Source organism: Molothrus ater, chromosome 6 (genome assembly GCF_012460135.2).
Source record: "Molothrus ater isolate BHLD 08-10-18 breed brown headed cowbird chromosome 6, BPBGC_Mater_1.1, whole genome shotgun sequence".
Classification (NCBI taxonomy): Eukaryota; Metazoa; Chordata; class Aves; order Passeriformes; family Icteridae; genus Molothrus; species Molothrus ater.
The window spans coordinates 2,647,189-2,670,062 of NC_050483.2; the positions used below are offsets into that span (position 1 = coordinate 2,647,189).

At 42.2% G+C, this 22,874-nt stretch overlaps 1 long non-coding RNA gene across 1 annotated transcript; it reads left to right on the plus strand.

Moving 5' to 3' along the window:
• The first annotated feature begins 273 nt into the window (after positions 1–273).
• Positions 274–15,713, plus strand: LOC118687453 (uncharacterized). Its single transcript, XR_004980329.2, has 4 exons — positions 274–296; positions 9,372–9,498; positions 9,866–10,023; positions 14,225–15,713. It is a non-coding gene; the product is annotated as an uncharacterized LOC118687453 (long non-coding RNA).
• The last annotated feature ends 7,161 nt before the right edge of the window (positions 15,714–22,874 follow it).

Sequence of the window (22,874 nt, forward strand, 5' to 3'; positions counted from 1 at the left end):
TCTATACTATTTTTTAAATCAATTTTGTCAGGTATATTTCTGGAGAAAAGAGACTGAGACTTAGCCTACAAAAACCTATTCAGTCATTAATATTCAAATTTTTGACAATTGCTACGTTTTTATCATTAACCTAAAAATGCTGGGGGGGAGGCATTGATGTGCTTCTTGAAATGCTGTAACTCAAACTTTAGCTTCTTTCTCCCCCACCCACAAGATAAATTTCTAAGGCTTCTGTCCAGAAAGAGGAATGTGGAAAGGATGGAGAATAAACAACCTGTACGCATCAAAATCTGCAAGTAAGTAAAATGAACTCATTATTTATTTTAGTAGCATGATGTATGTGTTACATATAGAATTTCTGAATGCTTGGTGATTAGAAAGCTGCAAACTAAGGCAGATACAGCACTGACCTGGAAAGCATTGAGACCCTGCACTATATGTGAAAAGTACAAATGCTTTTCTAACTTTATTTACTTTTAACTTGCTGGTCAATCTTTTCAAAATCTTGTGTGATAGAATGAGCTCCTAAAGTGTACTGTGGCCTGCATCTGTGAATTTAAAGAAAGGAAATGGTAAGTATGACAAAATAACTTATACAATGTTTAAAGTTATGCACTGTTCCTTGACCTGCTCCAGCTCCTTCACTTAATATTGTTTTCATTTTGATGTAGATTTCTCTTGCCACTTCCCTTCTGTGTTTCACCAGACTGCTACCTGAAGTGAATTAGGGGGAAGACAAGCATAAAGTCAATTCCCCTTGCTGTAATTCCCCAGATTTTAAAAGGGAAAGACATTTATTTAATTTGCTTTGCAACCAATGAGCTCATGGGGTCCATTAATTTCTCAAGAAGTAAATAAGTTCCGGTGGTTTGTTCTCCAATTTATCTCTTTTTGTCTGTTTCCATTTTAGCTGGTAATTCAACCTCTCCTTCTTGCTTGAATGAACTGTGTGAGAGAACACATCTGGGCTTTTTCAGCTTGGGGCACAACTGTGCAGAAAAACAGGCATTTTTTTGCTTAATTGCTCTTGTAATTGGCAGCCCATGGCTTCAGAGCACAGGTAGCACACGGGTGTGGGTTGTACTGCACCAAGAGGGACCAGGAGGCACTGGCCCTTTGCTAGGACACATCTGACTGGTGATGGGCTGGGTTTCTTGGTGTTTCTGGTGCTGCATCTCCCAGTGAGTTCCATCAGGAATGCTCCTGGGCACGCCAGCTAGGCAGGCATTGTAGACACTGAAACTGCAGCCTACTTGTCTGCTGTTTCAGGCAGAAGGGAAACACAATTAGGTGAGGAAGTCTCATTAATGAGGACACTTTAGGAGCAGCTTTTGGTAGGGTGGGGTGTGGAAATGTTAGATTTAGAAGATAATCAGCCTGCATTTTTTATCTCTACTTAAAACAGTAGAATGGAAAATTATCTTATCTCCATAAACTGCTATTTTTCACTGATTCAATTATTTTATCACCCAAAGCAGATGCCACACAAAGAATTGTGGTTGGGAGGCATGTAGTTATTTATCTTGGTCAAAGTGTCTCAGTTAAAAAGCTGTCAGTAGGAGATAATAATAATAATAATAAATACATATGCATTTGGCTAGAAGAATACAAGATTATACTCAACAGAAACACATTTCTAAAAGAATAATTGTAACTAATTAGAAATCTCCAGTTATGCTTAGAGTTGTAAGAAACTGAAATCAAATTTAATTGTGCAAGGTCCCAGTTGTGCCAAAGGTGTTATAAAGAATATCTTTATGGAGACATTCAGTATAACAAACTGGCTGGTGTTGGTATTAGCATGCACAGTTGCACATTTTCTTAATATTAGTTTAAAGTTTAATGATGGTGTTTGTAGGATTAATTACCAAGAATCTGCCCAGCACTCACTGGGATAGTCACCCAAAAGGCTCACATTTTTGCAATGTTATGTTATTGGTGACTCCAGAATATCTTTGACTAAATCCTTTATATTCTGGTGCTTAAAAGTGGATCTGTGATTGTGCCCACAGGTGCTTTGGGTGCATAAACAGTGAGTGTAAACAGCTGCTCCCTCAGCATGCTAGCAGGGGATTGCTGGCCAGCATCAGGACTTACTAGGATGAGTGCAGCACTGTTCTGGGACAAAGTCAGTGAAAGATTGGTTATCCTGGGGGATAGGAGGGTCCAGGGGCTGGGAGAGGTGGATAAAGAGGACACACAGTAGCCATTCATGTTTTCTGACAACCAGTTGTCCAGGCATGCTGAGGAGGAAAGCTAATTATTCATAGTAACTCCAGATAAAAATCTTAATACAGCTTTTAATACAGGTTGTCTTTCAGGTGTGAACATCCAAAAGTATCATGGTAGACACAAAATTTCAATATTTTAATATTGCTTTGAATATTTACAGTGAAAATACCATGCATCTCCTCCCTGAAGGGAAGGATTTTGGCTGGGCAAACCGAACCGTGAACCAAGGGCTTTTTCAGTAGCACTCACTGTGCCTTAACCAGGAGAGTCATTCTGTCCCATGGTACAACAGATCTTAGGTACCCATGGAGGAGCAGTGATCATGAGAAAAATGCTGTGATGTTAGAGGGATGGGGGAAGATTTGATATAAAGAAACCCTGCTAATCTTGGAATTGACACAGAATCAGGAATGGTTTTTGGATTAGGCTGTGCAGTCCAAACCATTTTCCCCTTCTTTTCTGGCAGCTCAGTTCCCCACTGCAGCCTCTCTGGAGGTGACATTGGTAAATGAAGCTTTCAAACTCATGCAAGTCTTCCCAATGATTTTTTTTTTTTCAAGCCCTGCAAGGTTTCTTCTCTGTCATGAGAGCATTTCTTTCCAAGAGCACAATTTTCTTCTCAGCCCCAAAGGTGACTTTCCTGCCAGTAAAGACCCTCCTGGTCACCACCAGGTGGTTTTGTCCTTGAACCACCTGGCCTGACACAATGGGACCCTCTCTCTTCTTCCCCACCTACACAAGGCAAGCATCTCTATTCCCACAGCTCCTCTCCCCACAGGATCACAGTGAAGTGTGGGTCTTGGGGGCTGCCTGAGGAGTGACCCTTGACTGTGGCAGGAGCTGGTGTCTAGGGGCCTCTCACTGCTCAGAGTGACTCTGAGAAATGTTGGGAAGTCTCTTTTCCCAGCCCAGCGGTCAAAGAAGGAGTCAGAGCTCTTCAGTTCTCAGTCTCAAGGTTGTTTATTGTTATTTATCTATAAAATATTTTCTCGTGTCCAGCTGGGGTCCGTTTAGCAAGACAGTCAGAGACACTCTGCCTGCCCCTGGGCAGGGTTATGTCTTTATACTAAAAACTACATCTGCAATATTTACAATTACTTCCCAATACCTATCACCTGTGTTAGACAGTGAGCTTCTACTCTAAACCAATCTAAAAGTGCCACCATACAGCAGAAGATGGAGGCCAAGAAGAAGAAAGAGAAAGACTGGGCACACTTAGATCCTTCCATCTTGCCTCCTGAACCCCCATTCTAAAAATCCCCAAATCTACTTTTTCACCCTGTGATAAGTTCACAATCATTCTACTTAAACTATCATGGCTTGCAGATCTTCATACAAGGTTAATAATTTGCTCCATGGGTCATAATCAAACCCCCAGGCATCTTGGGCTCTGTGCCCGGGTCTCTGAGCCCCCTGGCAGGGTCCTGGCTGCTCAGGACAGCCAGAGGGGTGTCCTGGCTTCCAACAAGCTGGGGGCTGGCAGGAGGAGCAGGAACCCCGTGGTCCATGGCCACTCACCTGACACATGGCACTGAGCTCCTCCGCAGTGCTGCAGGTGTGCAGCCAGGGCTGAAAGCCTTTTTTTAGTATCTCTGATCTCCAGGAGGGGCTCAAAGGTACCTCTCGGAGCCTCTGTGGTCATGATGACCCCAAGATGTGTTAGAGAGTCTCTTTGCTTAGCTTGGCAGGTGAAGAAGGAGTCAGGATTCTTCTGTTCTGGTTTTCAAGGCTGTTTATTTTTTGCTTATCTATTACATTCTTTCTTTGACTCACTGAGATCTGTCCAGCAGGTTGGGTTGTGGCACACTGACTGCCTTCAGGGCAGTGTTATATTTTTATATCAAAAATTACGTGTACTTTATTTACAATAATTTTCCAATACCTATCACCTATGTTAGACAGTCTGTCTCTACTCTAAACTAATCTAAAACTCTCAACATCACCTAGAAGATGGAGGTTAAGAAGAAGGACAAGGCACGCCTACATCTCTCTATCTTGGCTTCTGAACTCTCATTTTAAAAACTCGAAATTCTACTTTTCTATCTTGTAACAAACTATCATTCTACTTAAACTTTCGTGGCCTGTGAATCTTCGTATAAGGTTGGTAACTGTTTTTTCCAAGGGCTAAAATCGAAGGCACAGGTGTTTTTGACTCTGTGCTAAGGTCTCTGAGCTCTCTGTCAGGGTCTCGAGTCTTCCAGGGCTGCCAGAGGAATTTCTTGTGTTCCCACAGGTACCTTAAAAGAGGCAGGAGCTGTGCTGTGTATCTGTCTCAGCCCTGCCTGTCATGTTCCTGGCCTTTGTGCTCAGGCAGGGGAGGCAGCCAGAGAAAGGCAGCACAGCACTCAAGTGCTTGTCCCAGTGGGTCTGCAGGCACTGTTGGAAAAGGAGTCATTCCTGCTACTGACAATAACCTGGGATGGGATTCACTCCTCTCCACCTCAGGCACCTGTGCTCTATATGCATTTGCAGCTGAACTGGGCACTCCAGGCTTCCCTCATTAGTTCATGGAAGTGATTATCTATTTTTAGGCATTAGTCACCTGTCCTATTTTAGCTCTCTATTTTAGTGCATGATGAATTGCATGATGTCCATTAACAATTCAGGAGAGAGTCTAATCCAAGTAGCTCAGATGTGGATCTCTTAATTGATTTATTTGGATCAGTTCTACCCCCATCTGCCTAGGCCTTTAAAGCACTGGGTGTCTTCCAAGGCTAAAACTGAGGCAAACAGTGAGAGAGGCAGTGCAGAAAGCACTTCTGCTTTCTTTGCCCAGATAGCAGCATATTTTCAGGTATGACTTTGGCAGCTGAACACTTGAATTGGCCGTGGTCATTTTGTACTGTCACAAGTTCCATTGGTCCTTGTCTAGGAGCAGTACGGTCTCCATCTGTACAAGCTCCATCTAGCTGGAAAAAGAAAAGGACTTTCAGTTGCCTTCCCTCTCAAGTATCTGCTATTTTATTGGCAAATTCCTTCCCCTCCCTTGCCCTCCTTTTCCCTATGGCTCTGTGTCTGGGCTGCTCTTGATGCAGCCAGACCTGGCAGTTCTCTGTAACTCCTCTGAGGCTGCTGACCTTCCTTACCTCTGGTATTTTTGGGGTCCCCAGAACAAAGGAGGAATTTAGAATGTGACTCTATATTCTTAGAAGGTTAATTTATTATTTTATTATATTATATTACATTGTTTTATAGAATGTTATACTAAATCTATACTAAAGAATAGAGAAAGGATGCAGACAGAAGGTTATAAAGAATGATAATGAAAACTCGTGGCTGCTTCCAGAGTCCCAACACAGCTTGGCCATGATTGGTCATTGAGTAAAAACAATTCACATGTTGGATAAACAATGTCCAACCACATTCCAAAGCAGCAAAACAGCGAGAAGCAAATGAGATAATATTCTTTTTATTTTTCTCTGAGGCTTCTCAGCTTCCCAGGGGAAGAAATCCTGGTGAAGGGATTTTTCAGAAAATCAGACAGTGACACACCTTCTGCTGAAACGAAGCTCCCTGGCACAGAAGCAGGAAAGTCAGCTACCGCTCCATAGTGACTGCTGTGGGAGCTGGAATAACATCCCTGCATGTGACCCACACACCTCTGCCTCCCTCCCACATCGTTCCCAGAGCTTGCTGTGGGGATGGAGAGGCAGCAGCAGGGAAGGCTGGCTCCTGCTGAGCATTCCTAAGCTGCTGAGGAGCAGGGGCTGTTCCCCAGGGGTGGTCCATGTGCAGGGACAGGTGCAGGCAGCAGAGCATGTCTGTAGGGATGAAGTACAACAATGATGAGAGCCTGCTTTGCCTCCCACAGCGTTTTCCCACAGCTGATGTGGACTCATGATGTTTTCCACACATGTTGGCACATCTCTGAGCCTCTGGGCACTTGAGGAGCTGCACTCTGTGATGGTGTTCACAGGAGTCTCAGGCTGAGGGAAGAGATGAGGATCTGACTCCATGTTCCAGAAGGCTGATTTATTATTTTATGATATATATTACATTAAAACTATACTAAAAGAATAGAAGAAAGGATTTCATCAGAAGGCTGGCTAAGAATAGAATAGGAAGGAATGATAACAAAGGCTCTGTCTCGGGCTCTCTGTCCGAGCCAGCTGACTGTGATTGGCCATTAATTAGAAACAACCACATGAGCCCAATCCCAGATGCACCTGTTGCATTCCACAGCAGCAGATAACCATTGGGTACATTTTGTTCCTGAGGCCTCTCAGCTTCTCAGGAGGAAAAATCCCAAGGAAAGGATTTTCCATAAAAGATGTCTGTGACAGTGCTCCTTGAGGACACCCCAGGCCATGAGCCATCAGGGGCTGCTGGCTGCCCACACCTGCCTGGCAAAGTCCTGGGAGGATCAGCTGTCCCCCCCTGAGTGCTCTTACAGAGGGGTCTCTGCTGTGACAGGCTCAGGGTGAGTTGGCCCTAGGGGTGAGTTATATGGAGACTGAGGAATGAGGCATTTGGGATCAATTCAGCTGTCTAATAGAACTAGGATTGGATTTCTCATTTCCAAGCCTTGCTTGTAGCCTGAATATTGGTGCATCTCTTCCTGCCCTTGCTTTTTAATCAGAAGGGTTTATCTCCAACTTGTTTCATCCCTTTTCACATCATATAGTTGTCAGTGGTGTACAAATCTGCTGGGTATTTATTTTCATCTCAGTTCTGACCTGAGTGTGCATACCAGCTGCCTAATGATGTCATGAGCTCTGAGATCTGCCATCCCTAAACTCCAGTGCCTGTTCTAAACTGGAATATCTGTGCACTTGCACACAGAGGATGGGTTTCTGTATCCTCTCTTGCCACCTAGCCCAGTGAATCCTGGCTGGACTGAGGACACTGAATCACTCTTTGTTCTCTCACCATTTGCATTTTGTTTCCAGGCTGTCATTCCAAGATGATAGATGATGATGTCATTCATAGAGGATGAACTTGGCCTGTGATGAATTGCAGAGGCTTTGGATAAAGGGTGAATATTGATCTTCATGGATAGGATTTCTTCTCTGTGGGAGAAGTCCAGGGATGTGTAGGATGCAGAGGATCCACCTTGTGACACTGATACTTTGTCCAGCTGTTACATCAGAGCACAGCAGTGATGCAAACTTCCTGTTCCAGTGCAAGAGGATCCTGTAGGATCTCCTATAATAGGGAGTGCTGATGTGTTTCACATCCCAGGACTCTGATTCTCAGTAATCCTTCTTGGTGTAAGGACAAAAGATCACACACAGTGGGTTTTTAGCTGTATCAGTTACTGAACATCTGAAATGTGTCCTGATTCCAGAAGAATATCTGTTAGATAGCATAAAATACTTGAAATGCAAGTCATTTGGCACACTTAGGGAGCTCTGTCCTACAATTCTCTCCCCTTCTCCCTCTCTTGTTGCTAATGAAACAGCTGCTTTTTGGTTTCAGGCTTTAACCTCTTTTTGGAATCCTTTTATGCTCTTGGCCCTTTGAAATGCATGAATTGCTATGAAAGAAAGCCAGTGTCATTGCTGGGAGGCAAAAGGAAGGCCTATAGGTGAGCTCATGTCTAGTGATGAGAGACTGTCTCACCTATTCGTCCCCTCCTTTATTTCTATAAAGCAACCCAGTTCCCCATGGCACATGGTTCCATGCCTTTTCTGCTCTTATTTAAGCATTACAATTCTCTCAGCCCCAGCCCTTCATTAGCACAGCACCAGCAGGTAACTCCCTCCTTTGTGGGGAATTATTTTCCATATCTAGGCCCCTGTTCCCACTGCAGGAATGTGCTGGCCCAAAGTAGAAGAGGAGGTAGAGGAGCTTGGTTTCCAAGGAAAGATGCTGGAGAACAGTGCAGAAAGAAGGAAGCTGTGAAGGAAATAGAGGGCAAGTGGAAGGTAGAATCTCTTTATTGGATGAGCACCAAACCTTGTTTCTGTGAGTGGCTGTGCTCTCACTGGAGTGTCATTCTGCTACTGTGCAGCAGGATTTCACTGGAGGGTTGGCAAGTAGAGTGTGCCATCATCTGAAGAGTCAGGCTATCCTCATGGCTGAGTGTCCTGGTCAGGACAAATTTGGGAGAGAATCCCCAGAGGGGCTCCTCTAGGAAAGCAGATTCATTTGGCCCCTCTCCCAACTGGTCTGGAACAAACTACCTCCTTGGAGAAAAGTGGAAAAACCCTGTTTATTAAACAATAAACCCTAAACAATATTAAACAATAAAGCCCCTTGCTGCTCCAAAAGAGATGACAAACTGAGAAAGTCCCTCCCTGGGCTGCAGCTCAGCTCACTCAGTCTCTGATCAGTCCCTCAGTGCTGGAAATGTCGCAGGCCAGGCCCGGCCCGGTGGCCACAGGTGGAGCTGCTGGTGCTCCCCTGGGTGTTCAGTCCAGAGCAGGTTAAACAGGGCCAAAGAAAAGGGAAAAAACCCCACAGTCCAGGGAACTTCTTTGCCTCAGCTAGCTAAACTAACTAAAAGCAAAGGAGAGCTCTGTCCCGCTGTCTGTCCATCCACAGACAACACAGGCCAGGAGCAGGAATGTGGAGGAGTGAGTGCAGGGCCTGAAAACAAACTGCTGCTGCTTCTCTGCCCCCTTCACTGTCTGAAACAAGGCTTAAAGGTGCAAAACTTATTATTCAGCATAAACAGAACAGACAATTGGGGATAAAAGCACCGTAACATCAACCCAGGGCAGCCCTGATGCCTCTGGAAAAGCACTGAGCTGCCCAGGGAGGCTCCTGCAGGGGAGAGCACAGAGCTCTGACCTGGGCGATGCCATCGACCCAGAGAGCACAGAGTGCAGCACAGGGGACATTCCTGACTCTGCCTGAGCTGGCTCCACTCTCCCTGCCCTCTGTATTTATCATGTCAGTATTGATCACATTCTACTAAAGCACACAGGGACCTGGGTGTTCAGTCCAGAGCAGGTTAAACAGGGCCAAAGAAAAGGGAAAAAACCCCACAGTCCAGGGAACTTCTTTGCCTCAGCTAGCTAAACTAACTAAAACAAAGGAGAGCTCTGTCCTGCTGTCTACCCATCTGCAGACAACACAAGCCAGGAGCAGGAATGTGGAGGAGTGAGTGCAGTGTCTGAAAACAAACTGCTGCTGCTTCTCTGCCCCCTTCACTCTCTGCAACAAGGCTTAAAGGTGCAACACTTATTATTCAGCATAAACAGAACAGACAATTGGGGATAAAATCATCATAAAGTCAACCCAGGACCCTGAGGATGCCAAAGATGCAAATCCAGGATCACTGAGTTGGTGTACGCTCCCATCTGTCCAATACCAGTGCAGGTGAGACTTTAAATGTGATTTAAATCATTGCATTGCTTCATTGGTTATTTACCATCTACAATCAATTAATTCAGCACTAAACCAGCTTAAGCAGCAGCTCCTTATGGGATTTGCAGTTTGTAGGCTGGAGGCCTCTCTGTGTCTCAGCTGACACAAATGAACATACTGTGGTTAACTGAAGGTGTGAAGAATCATACCTCATGTCTTGGTTGCAGTGTTAGCAACTTACTCCTTCCTTTTAAAGTCTGAGCTGAACTCAGCTCATTTTGGATGATTAAAAAAGGAATTTTTATTTTTGGTCTCTCTGGTTTCTGAGTTTTCTCCTGAAAAATGTTTTTGAGCTCATCAAACAATTTTGTCCTTCCAGACAGACCTTTATTCTCATTGCTGCATCCATTTCTGCATTGAGGCAGTGAAGAGAGCTCCTGTTTGCTCTGCATCCCTGCACAGTTCCACTGAAATTGAATCATCTCCAATCTATCTACTAAACCCTGGCTAAAGACAAGAAGGTCTGAACACAGCAAGGTTTGGCTTTCTTTTTTCTGGTTGAAAAATGTGGTTTGAATTCTGTGCTACAGAGAAGAGCTCTGCATGTAGTATTGCATAGATGGCAGATATCTGCTATTTCTCCCCTGCTCAACATACAGCCACCTATGACACCTGTATAGTGTCTTGTGTTCTTAGGGCACAGCAGGCAATGAAGTTTAGGAAGCACATTTTGTTAAACAAAGTATGGTTAAGGAGGTAGATGGTTGGGGAAAATAATTCTCCCTAAGATTATAAGTATTAATTCCTATCTGTTGTTCCTGCCCGTGTTTTTTTAGGAAAAAAAAATCAGGCATTTGCTTTCACATCATATTGCAGTTGAAAATACAGTGTTAAAATAGTGTTGGATGTCTGGAAAGGATGGCCTAATGGAAGTGATGGATGGGAGCAGCTGTAGAGATAGTGAACATGTCTGTGATTTTTGAAATGATTAACCATGGTATACAATAAGTTTTGTGGTTTTATAATCATGTGTTTGTCCCCAGCAGTAACTCTCCCTTATGTCTTTGAACAACGCTCAGCAGAGACTCTTGTTGTTATAAATTAATTTAATTAAATTTCTGTTAATTTGGTGACCTCAACTGATACCCTAAAGAGCCAGTGACTGGTTGGTCTCAGATGACCACAGGCTGAAATTTTGGGATAATGTTGCTCTCTAATAACTTCATGTGATGATTAGTGATGTCAGATGACCATGAGCCAAAATTTTGGGATACAGCTCATGTCTAGTAACCCCCTGTGATAATTGGTGATCTCAGATGACCCCAAGCTGACATTTTGGGTACAGGAGTAACTCTGTGTGATAATTAGTGACTTTGGATGACCATGAGCCAAAATTTTGGAGTAAAGGTGACCTCTAGTAACTCCATCTATTAATTGGTGATCTCAAGTAACTCTCTATGCTAATTAGCAACTACAGATGATGCCCATGTCCTAACTGTTGACTTCTTCTGCCCCCAGACACTCATGCTGTGCATGTTATATTGGGGTTGCCATATCAGCTCCTAGAGGTCAGCTCCAGATGTCCATACACCAAATCTAACCCTGCAGATCAGCTCAGGCCCATCCTGTGCTGTATTCCTTTCTCAGAAGTCCCCTGAGACGTCCCTATGTGTCATTGACATATTTTATGAAAAATCCCTTTGCCAGAATTTCTTCTGGGAAGCTGGGAAGCTTCAGCTTCTCCATGTTTTGCTCCTCTGGACTGTGATTTGGAGAATTGTTTACCTAGCATGTGAATTGTTTTTAATTAATGACCAATCACAGCCAGCTGTGTTGAGGCTGTGAGCCATCACAGGTTTTTATTATTCATTCCTTTCTAGCTTTCTGATGTCTCCTTTCTCTTTCTTTAGTATAGTTTAGTAAATAATTTTCTTTTAATATAATATATATAATAAAATAATAAATCAGCCTTCTCAAACATGGAGTCAAGATTCTCATCTCTTCCCTTGTCCTGGGGACCCTCAAACACCACCACACCTATGAGCCCACAGTGTCTCTTGAAGGCATTTGGGGACCAAATGTGCTTCAGGACATCCGCTGAGATCATCCTGATACCCAAAAAGACCTTTGGGCTCTCCTGGGGCTCAAAAATTAGGCCCTACTATAATTTGTCACCCCCCACTTGGCTCCTGGGGACCATTTGAGGGTACAGAGGTACCAGTTCTATGCCTTGGGGCAGCCCAAGGTCAGTTTCTGCTGAACTGTAACGTCTCAGCTCCTTTCAGAGCCTCTCCAGGTTCAGTGTCAGCTGGAAGGAGCTGGAGTGGGATGAACCCACTAGAAGATTTGCATTACATATGTTGGATTCACATTCCTTGAACCTGACAGAAGCAGAGAAAAGAATGATCAAAACAATTCTTATTTCATTTGCTGCTCCTGTGTTGCTCACAAGTGGAATGCATTGTGGAAGATTGTTTACCTGAAGGGAATTGGTAACTGGATTCTGGTGTGAGTGTTGTGATTCACTGCCCAATTGGATCCAGGTGTGTGTGGGGACTGTCACTGACAGTCACAGCTGCTGTGCAGGGAGTGCAGCTGAGTGCTTGGCAGATTCAGTTTAGATGTAATGTAATATAGAATAATATAGTATAATAAAGTAATAAATTAGCCTTCTGATAAGATGAGTCCTCCTCATCATTCCTCCCTGCCACAGGGGTTGCTTTGATTTATTGTACACATCCTTGCCCTGAGTGCAGCTTTCAAGCAGCAGCCCCTGAGAGGAGCACATGAAGAGGAAGAATGGTGACCCCCATGCATCTCCCCTCTGCTTCCCCCAACAGACAGCACCATTTAACAAAAACATCATGTCAACAGTGCCAAACAGGAAGCAGCCTGCTTTATTCCAGGAGGGAAGGGCAAGAGGCAGCTGCTTTTCCTTAGAAAACTGTTGTGAAGGTGACAGAAAGTGTCTTCCATCTCTTTACATCACAGGGAGCTTTAGCAGAGTCTCAGCCCCAGCAGGACTCTGATGTCCCCCATCACCTCTCAGCACCTCTCCTTCTCTTGGAGCCCATTGCCTGAGATCCTTCAGCTCCCCATTTCCCACTTATGGTTTTGGCTATAAAAGCCTACAGTTAAGGGCCCCTTACTTAGCAGTTGCCTTTTGTTGTCTTGATTTTTTTAACTTTTCTAAGCCTTCTGATGTTTACATTCTTGTAACAAACTTTTTCACACCCTTTTTGTAAATAACTTATTGTTTTGTGTTCTTTTATGGAGGAGGAGAAATTTGATGGACTGTTGGCGTGTCCAGTGTCATTGGAGAGGTGGCACTGTCACCCTCCAATCCACTGTCACTTTTGGAAAACTCTAAATGTTGGAGTCAGAAATTAAACCTCCCTTTTTTCACCTTGAGAACAGCAGTGTGTGCACTGGGTGGTTTCATAGTGACAGCCTTTTAGGAGGAAGCTGCAAAGAGAATGCACTTCTCAATATCCATACACATCTGGAGGAGCAGCAACATCTGCTTGGAGACCTTCTGCCCTGTGCAAACACATGGGACCCCTGTGTTTCTTAAAAACAGACCCCTCTTAGTTCTTAAAAACTGGATTCATCTTTGCTTCAAGTATTTGAGGTAAATTGTCCCAGCTTCCATAAAGAAAAAAAAAAATCAGTTTAAAAAACCCATCAAAACAAACAAAACAAAATGCACAAAAACTAAAAACCAAAACAGTGAGGGGATTGGATGGGGACAAAAGACCATAATCCAAATTATTCCAAGAGAGGAGGGAGACTGGGTTACAGGCAGAGAATCAGACAATACCAAGTCCAAATGTGCTGTTCCAAATGCCCAGAACTAGCTGAAGCCAAAAGAACTCTCTTTGCACCTTTTCCCTCCTTTCTTTTCTGTAACCTACATCCTGCTGGAATTACTCAGAACATGGAGACGACAAAATGTAGAAGCCCAAGATGACCCAGCTTCAGTCCAGGTACCAATACACATATAAAGATGCTTCCACTTGGCTTTAACCTGTTGAAAAACATGAAGGAGAGCACAAAAACCAGCAAACCCCCAGGACTGTCCCACAGAGCAAAGAACTGGGGCAGCACAGGACAGGAATGGGACAAGGCACCATCCCCACGCCAACCATGTGTGTAAAATTAGAGGCAAAACCACAATAAAGACAACAAATAGTGGTGCTGAACTTCTTTGATGCCTCTTAGAGGATGAATAAACCCATACTTGGTGTTGCCCTGCAACAAAATCCAGGCCAAAAGACCAGATCCTGCTCCCTTCTAACAGTACTAAAACAACTGCAACCAGTACAGAACCCTTTTATAAAGCACCATCAACTCTCAGTTTCAGTCCCCACTCTGTGTTTAATAGGTTTGCTCATCCTTTCAGAAAATTTTATTCTGGTGTGACTCTGGTCAGAGCAGAGCATCACATGGTGTCCATGAACTTTGAGTCTACCAGAATGCAAAATACTCAGTCCTCAGGTAAACTCTGGGCAGGTTAGGTAATAGCAGTGGTGTTGGTCTGATTGAAAATGTTATTTGAGCCTTTATTTAATAGTTTTCTTTCAGAGCAGGCTGCTTTTCATTACCATTTAAAATAGATATTACCACCATAGTTAATAACTTTCATGGTATTATACCCTCCAGCAACTTTATTATTTATTCTTAAATTATAAATGTTCTGTTCTTCTCTGGCATGCCTTTTTTTTTTTCTTTTCCCTAGAACTTGGTAATGAAATACCCAGGAGAACTTGTGGAAGGAAGAAGCAATGAAGCTGAGACTGAACACCAACCTGGTCAGCAGATCAGAAGTTATGTTCAGCTCCCAGCATCCTGCTTGTCAGCCTGGAATGTTGCTGGAAATTCCATGCAGTTGTGCTGCCTTCACAGCAAAGCCTCCAGCCAGATGAAATTTGTAGGTGTGAGGATCTGTGCTGGGTGGAAATACCTGAAATACTGCAGGTACCTGGTGGTTGAAGAACAAGCATCCACGAATAAATGTAATTTTGAATTGTCCCATTGACTGACCAACAGCACACAATAGAACAGTCCCTTTGCTGCTGGGGCTCAGCAGTGCTGCTCTTCCCATGTCTGCACAGACACCATGGAGGCTGCAAATTAAATGAGAAGACAGAAAAATCACCTTAAACATACAATGTTCCCTACAGGTTTGTGTTTATGCAACAGAGAGAGCCAAGGAGATGATGTTACCCATATACTCTGGTTATAGAGCTATCATCTCATGGAAATTTAATGTTTTGGTAATCCTAGGTACTCCTTTGGGACTCTGGCCTATGTCTGTGTTGATATTTCAAGCTGAAGGGGCTGAGGCCTAAAACTAGTTCCTCAAATAAAATGCCATAACATTGCCAAGGCAAAGGAAATAACAGTGGTGGAAGATACACGGAAAAGCAAATTCAGTGGGTTACTTGTAGGGAAGTTGTAGCTCCTCAGACAAGTGAAGGGAAGAATATTCACTGAAGAAGCAGAGTGGAACTCTCCTCCATTTAAATGTATTCACTGACTGAAGTGGGAATATTCAAAGCATATTTTTCTCCTATTAAGCAAGTACCAGCTGCTGGAACAGAAGGATGTGCAGGAGAGTGGATCCAGCAGTTCCTTCCTTTGCCATGCTCTGAGAGCACCTCCAAGGCTGCCCTAGGCTCTAATATCTGCTAAAAGATCCCAGAGGATGAGAACTGGTGATGACAACTCCAGCAACACAAACTCCCATCTCCTGTCCTGCCCGGACAGGACTCCAGAGGAATTTTCCTAGGGATGTGGGATGTCCTTCAGATAGAACAAGAATGTTTTGATATATGGAAAATTCAGTCAAACCATGGTGTCTCCAACACAAAAATGGCTGGTTCTCCTTCTCTACCATTCTTGCATAAATAAAGCTACTATTGAACCTTTTGTGTTTATTCAAATAGCAGCAAAACTTACTGGGAGCCAGGAACTACTTAATAATAACAGAATGAGTGTGCCTGAGTAAAAGGCCTAAAAGAGAGCTCAGACAGCTAAAAATACAATTAAAGAGAGATGATTAGAAACCACTGATTGATATTAAAAAGCAGTGAAGCATTGGTTTTGGAGCAGAAAACCTTTCTGACAGAAATACCAGTATAAATTTACAAAAGCTGCTTACTACACAAAATGCTGGAAGCATTGATGGAATAGCCAAATTTATGGAATCACTAGAAGTTCAGTGCAAGCCAGAAAAATTGTTTGGTGAAAGTCCTCTAAGAAGTGCATGCCACATCTAATTTCTGTTAGTGCTGGGTGCTGTGGGACTTGGAGTTCTGAGCAAGACATAATTAGAAAGCAACACAAGCCTCAGGAGTCATTCCTCTTTCAGCTATTTCTAAGGGCACCTTTAATTGGCAATATTCAAATACAAACTCCTCCAGATATGAGTAATGACACAGTCTTCAACTCTCTCCTAGATTATTCCAAGTTTCTCAGTGAAAGATAATTTTAGTGTGAGCTAGTTATCTCCATTTATAATAATAAGAGAGCAACTTGGGTAGATTCTGAGCTAAATCTTCTTACAAACTGGTTAGCAATGAAAGAGAGAGAAAAGTAGCTCAGTAAAGTAATCAGCAACAGAAAGACTTTTGGAAAGCTTCAATATGTTCATAAGACTCTGAACATGGAAAAATATGTTTAAATACATATAATTATATCTTCATAAACACCTCAGAAGGGAATGAAAAACCACTTCTTGGGCTGATGGTCTGGCTGCAGTAATGCATTGCAGCCATGAGCAGAGAGCTGCTGTTTGTATCCCTCTCACATTTAAAACAGCACATTGTCCTGGCTAAACATAGTTTGTCAAGGATGTCTGACTCTATCACCAGTTTCTACACATAATGAAAATTTACCATCTTTCATTAGACACTAGAATCAAAAGGATAAGAAAACTTACAACAAATTCCCTATTTTCTAAAGAGCTCTCTGTTGGGTAGTTCTTATGACTACTCAGGATGCAGTGACTTTGAGCAATTACTTTCTCTTATTGTATATTTATGAAGCAGATTAATTTCCTGATGTAAATTAATAGTGGTGGCTTGTAGGAAGCACAAAAGCTATACTTGTATGTTACTGTGAAACATGCCAGCAAAGCATTTGTTTCACAGAGCTACAAAACACCCTGCAAGACATTGAATGTGAGATGGGGTGGGGAGGAGGGAAAAGACACCTGTCCCTATTAGCAACACTGCAATGTTGTGGATTCATGCCATGAACCATTTCACAGAGAGCTGCTCCAGAGGAAACAGGAGGTGAGACAGGTAAGGCTGGGTCATGCTCTGCTAGAATTTCATTAACACACTGCTTGATGCTTTCTAATTGTCCTCGAATCATAGAATAGTTTGGAAGTTGGAGGGCACCTTAAAGTTGATCTCTTTCCAACCCCACCGCCATGGGCAGGGACACCCTCCACTAGACCAGGCTCTCCAAGCCCCATCCAGCCTGGCCTTGAACACTTCCAGCCATGGAATATCCACAGTTTTCTGGGCAGCTTGTGCCAGGGCCTCACCAGCCTCACCCTAATTATCTGAAACAGGATGCACTCCTGAAGGACATGGAGATATTTATGTTTTCTGTAGAAATCCAAGCTTCTAACAGCTTCAAATAAAGGTGCCCCTTGTGGATCTATTGACAGCAGATGAGGTTCTTGCACATTCAAAGCAGGCTGTGAAATTCCTGCCAGAGGAACAGCAGCTGGCAGTGCTGCTGCAGCCATCAGGGAAAGCTGAGCCCCACACTTCTGCTCATTTTTCACCACAACAGGACCAAAATGCAGTTCATATCCCATAACTTGTTTTTCCCTTTTGCCATGGGGTAACACATCTTCTGAATGCCATTTGTTCTAAAAAGGATCTCAGACAAACTGTGGAAACTTCATGACATCTTAGTATAGTATTTATAATATAGTATTTGTGGAGTTGGTGATACCTCCTTCAAAAGGTAAACCACCCCAAGTGTTATATGAAAAAACAGTATTATATGAAAAAACATACAGTATTATGTGAAGTATAATATTATAGTATTATATGAAAATTATATATAATTATAAATATATTACACATTAAAAATTAATTCTATTAATATTAATAATATAGAATATATAATAATATACACTATATATTATAATATATGAATAGCATACGATATAATAATTGATAAATAATAATATTATTAATATTAATTATACATTTATAATATATTAAATCTATTATAAAATATAATATTATCTATTATATGAAAAAACATACAGTCCTTGTTTTAGGTTTTGGCAGCATTTTTAAGAAATCTCTGAAAATCTAAATAATAATAATAATAATAATAATAATAATAATAATAATAATAATAATGTTGTTTTGAAAAAGTATTTAATATAGGCTTCCAGCTGTTTGAGCCCCAGAGTAGTTCAGGAAGCCCATCTGTGTATGGGCACGTGGGAAGTCACCACATTCTCCCATGACTGACATGACTCTGCCTCCTTTTCCACAGGAAGGCTTCAGGACCTGAGGAAACACAGGATGGGTCTCCCAGTTTTCCCTTCCCCAAAGATCTCCCTCTGCCCTTCCTTGCTGCCTGCCATAAATGGCTCCTACAGAAAGAATGAGAATGAGCTCAGAATGCAGCACACAGGCCAAGGAACATGAATCAGCATCATTCATCCCCCTGCAGCACAGTGCCTCACAATGAAAACCACATTGGAAATCTGGAAAGCGACAGTCCAGATTAAAAGGATTATTGGACTTTCCAGGAAATTAGGCCTGAACTTTAGGTTGGATTAATAAGTCAATTATTACACGCAAATATTGTTTCCAGCTCAAGACCTAAGTAACCAAAATAACAGCTTTGGGTGTTTTGTAGAGAAGGGGGCTTCTAAGAGCAACTTATACATTTTAAAGATAACAAAATAATAGGAGAAATAAGAATTTATAAAATAGGTGCTCATTCTCATTATCCTTCTCAGTGTAATGAGGTACAATATTCTGATATCAAGGTCAGTTCTTTGATTCAGTGGTGTCAAGTGCCTCCAAAATATTGCTAATTAGGCACATTTATCAACAAAAATCAGCCATTTGTTTTGAATCCTTTTTATAGTGGGTAGCTCTAGTTGCCAGCAAAATGAGGTCAAAGCCAACAGAGGGGCAATGATGTCTGTATTCCCAGCCTCCACTCATGTAAAAGCTCATCACATTTCTACTTCATCATGTTTAAAATAGAAATGAATTTCACAAAGTAGATTGAAATCCATGAGCAATTAAAAAAAAAATTGTGAGTGAAATGCTGTTATCACTCTGTTAGAGAACTGGACTATCATTGCTTCAGTAACACAGCAAAAAATGGTCCCATAATTGACACTGGATAGATAGCTGGAAAGCAAAATAATGAAGTTGCCCGGGGTGAATTTGAAGAAGTAAAGTCTTTTAACTAAAGACAAAATAATTGGAAAGTTTTAGCTAAGAAATAATGGGGAAGTGAACAGAACACTACCATAAAAAAAGGTTGTATAGGCTTAGATAAAAAACTAGAGCAATTGAGAAGAAGACAACATTGGTAGTGATTAGAAAAGACAGAAAATTAAAGAAAATGACAAAATGCTATGCACAGATGTTGCCTTCTTTAAAGTCAGAGTTTTCTGTGGAGTTGTATGAAAAGGGAAGTAGAAGTTAGGGTGAAGCAATGAGACCACATCATTTCAGAGGAAATCTCCCTCTAATGAAGAGCAAATCACCTGTGGATTAATGGTGTCCTCTGGGGCTGGGCTGCTCAATGCTCTCTGCACTGTTTCTCACCGATTTTTCTGCTGCATTAAGGGTATGGAAATGTGGCAGGAAATAAACCCTCTTGTGTCCCAGCTGGTCCTTAGTAATCAGAGGGGTTGGGTGTGGCTGCACTTAATTTCTGATTGTAGTCAATTTGGCACTGTCAGCCTGCTGGAGTTCAATGAGCATTTGCATGATCACAGATTTACAAATAGTGCATTTTACCAGTCCAGTGCTGTAGGTCTGGCTGAGTTTAACAGAGCTTGCACCAATCAGATGGTTTATTCAAACAATGAATGGGAAAGGAGATTCAGGAGTGCAGAATTCAGACAAAAAATGCACTAACTTGCAGAGTGTTACTGTGACAGAGATATTAGTGATGCATATATGTACATATGTAAGCATTCAAAGGACTGCTCCAATCTGGTGGAGGTGGATTTTCTGGCATCCTCAGGACAGAAGGAGACACATTCCATCAGCAGGCCCTGAGAAAGCAGTGGTGTTTCCCCCTCTCTTTTCTTAATTCTCCTTCTTGTTTTTGTGGGAACTCAGCACATCGCTCCCGATGTCCAGAGATGCCAGGAGAACCCTTGGGGGTCTCGGAAATCCTGGAATGTTGCCAAGAGTGCTTGGTGGCTTGATTTTGATCCATCCACAGAAGTGACAGCAGTTTGAGGACATGAGAATCACTTTAGAGTGAGGGGTGTAAAAGGGACACATTTAGAGGGTGAAATATAGACTTTAAGGTTTTTGGTACAGGGGGTTATGGAGACAAGATGGAGGGATCAGGGCGTGTCTCGTCCTTCTTCTTTCTTCTTCTTGTCTTCCATCTCCTGTGGTGATGTTGGCACTTGGGGATTGGTTTATGGTGAAGGTGCACTTGCCAACATGGGTGAAAAGTATTGGAAAATAAAGGTAAATATCATGTACGTAGATTTTAGTATAAAAAGACATGACCACCCCGTGGGTGGTCAGAGTGCCCTTGGCTGCCTTGCAGGTCAGACCTCTGTTGGGCAGACAGAAAATTTTGTAGATAAGAAACAATAAACAATCTGAAGACCGAAAAGCTGAAGAGTCCAGACTCGTCCTTTGAAACGCGTGCCACCCAAGAACCACCCTACCCGTGTCCGGGCAGAGACAGACAGACGGACCCGACAGTTTTCTCTATGTGTCAGAAGTGCAGGCACACAGCACAGTGTGCCCAGGAGCTGTGCACGTGCACCACCAGAGTTGGGAGACCCAGCACTGTGATGACAACGCAGTGTCACAGACCCCCAGGAAAGGTGCACCATGTCCCAGCTCCATTCCTGCAGTCCTGCTGGGACGGCATGGCTGTGCCTGCAGGGGAAAATCACAGCCTGGCTCCGAGGAGCAGGAAGGAGAAGTTCCACAGGCTGTTTGCTACCAGGGAAGGAAAACCCCACCCTGCTGTTACATCCCTCGGGCTCCTCCACAAGGGTACTCTATAAACTGGAAGTACAGAAAGGGCAACGTTCAGAAGAATGTAAGAGTGTTGGTGCATTGTGGCTCCATGAGAAACAGCACACCTAATCTCCTCAGATGGTACAGTTACAGCAGTAATAATATCTTTTACAGCAGTAATATCTTTTTAATCAGTTAATCCCACTGGTTCCAAAGTTCTCCAGGCTGTCCAGTCTTTGCCTGTATTTTTCCTTTCCTCCATATTAATTTTCTATTCTTGTAGATGGATTTTTCATCAAAATATGCTGTTAACTTACAACTAATATGTTTTTAGGACCAATATATAATTTTTAATAGATGATCCTTTTATAAAATATACATATAAACCATCAGCAATGCCCAATAAATAAATACCCATGTAACAAAGTAACACCCAATATATATACCATATTTATATATATATATTGCTATATATATATATATATATATATATATATATACACATACCAATATTTGGCATATATTTTATATATATATATATTTGTATATATTATATATATATATAATAGAAATATCCTTTCCTACACAAGTTAGGGAAGATCTCAAATAAAATATTCTAAACCTTTAGCTTGGTAATATGCATAGCTGTTAGCATCTTACAGTATTTGTTCATTCAGCATTACAGTTGGTGGAAGGTGGATCCTAGTAACAACATCATTTGCTCCTCCCCCTGGTCTTCACTCTTTTAAATTACATTTAAATATTTAACATGAGATTTTTCCTTTGCTATTTCTATCCCAAGGTTAAAGCTTTTTATTTCCATGCAACAGCTCAAAATGGATTTTTGAAAAAAGCAATGTGGTTGCAAGGATTGCAGCAAGGTTGGATGTCCAATTAAGATAATGGTGCCACTATCCATCTGAATAATCATTTAGATAATGATTACTGTATTGGAACATTTTATGAGGTACAGAATAAAAGGAAAATCAGAAGGAATTCCCTTTGAATAAATATTTGGCATGGCTGAGTGCTGCAACAGCATATCTGAATGATAAGAGATGTTTACTAAGCCGAAGCTGTATTCTCTGTTAGAGAGAGGAGGATTTAATTTGTTGCTTTTTTCCCCCTCCAGAGCTATATTTTAAATGCAAAGTGTTGCTTTCTTGAATGCTCAGTTATTTCTTGAAAGATATGCTCCAAAAGGAAAATAAAATTAAATTAAATTTACAAAAAAAATCTTTCTAACCTTTGTTGTGCCAGGGAATAGAGCAGAAACAAGCTGTTACAAGATAGGATGTTCTGCACAGGAGGAACAAATCTTTGGGCTGGTTCCCCCAAGGCAATAAAAAGTGCTGTGAGGTAGAAGGCTGTTGTGTTTGATTACTTGGCTATCTGGGCCTACAGACTTCCAGGGCAGGTCTATACCACTGCCATGCTATTGAATTCCCTGCTTTGAATTTGTCAGTCCAGTAGATTAACTTTGGGAAGTGGGACTCCAGCCACATTACCGGCACCTTTTCTCAGAGAGCCAGCTCACAACCTTGCAATTGCAGCTGCTGTGAGTCACCCAAGGGTCACCCAAGTCAGAAATGACCTGGGATCCTCTAATGTTTGTTACCATAGCATCATCTTTTGCAACCCAACACTTTTCTCAATTACATGTGTAGATTTTTATCACTCTGAATAGGTTTTGATCTTTCGATTTTTTGATCTGGTTTATTGAACTGGTCTTAATTTCTTGGTTGGTTTGTTGGAGTATTTTAGTAAGCGTTTACTAATCAAATTTCAGGAAGATCCTTATTAATCCAGTAGGTTCAACTTATAGTTTAAAGATCTGCTCCTTTGCACCAAAGGGTAAAAATGTGCATTGTTTTCTTCATGGTCCAGGAGAACCAACCCTTCCCATTTCACTAACCTTAATGAGGCAGCAGTCTATCCCCAAAGCCCCTGTGACATTTTTCTGCAATAGTTCAGGCAAGAATGTATTGAATGTGCATCCCTTGGCATATAGTTGCTCACAGAAGTAGATATTTCAAGTGATCTTTGCCAGGCCCTGTGTTTACCAGGGGTATTAATTAAACTTCCGTGAAAAAGTCCTCAAGGATTACATTGGAAGCAGGTATAACATCCCTCTGGCATATCTGGCCTATTTTGGGTGTCATTTAA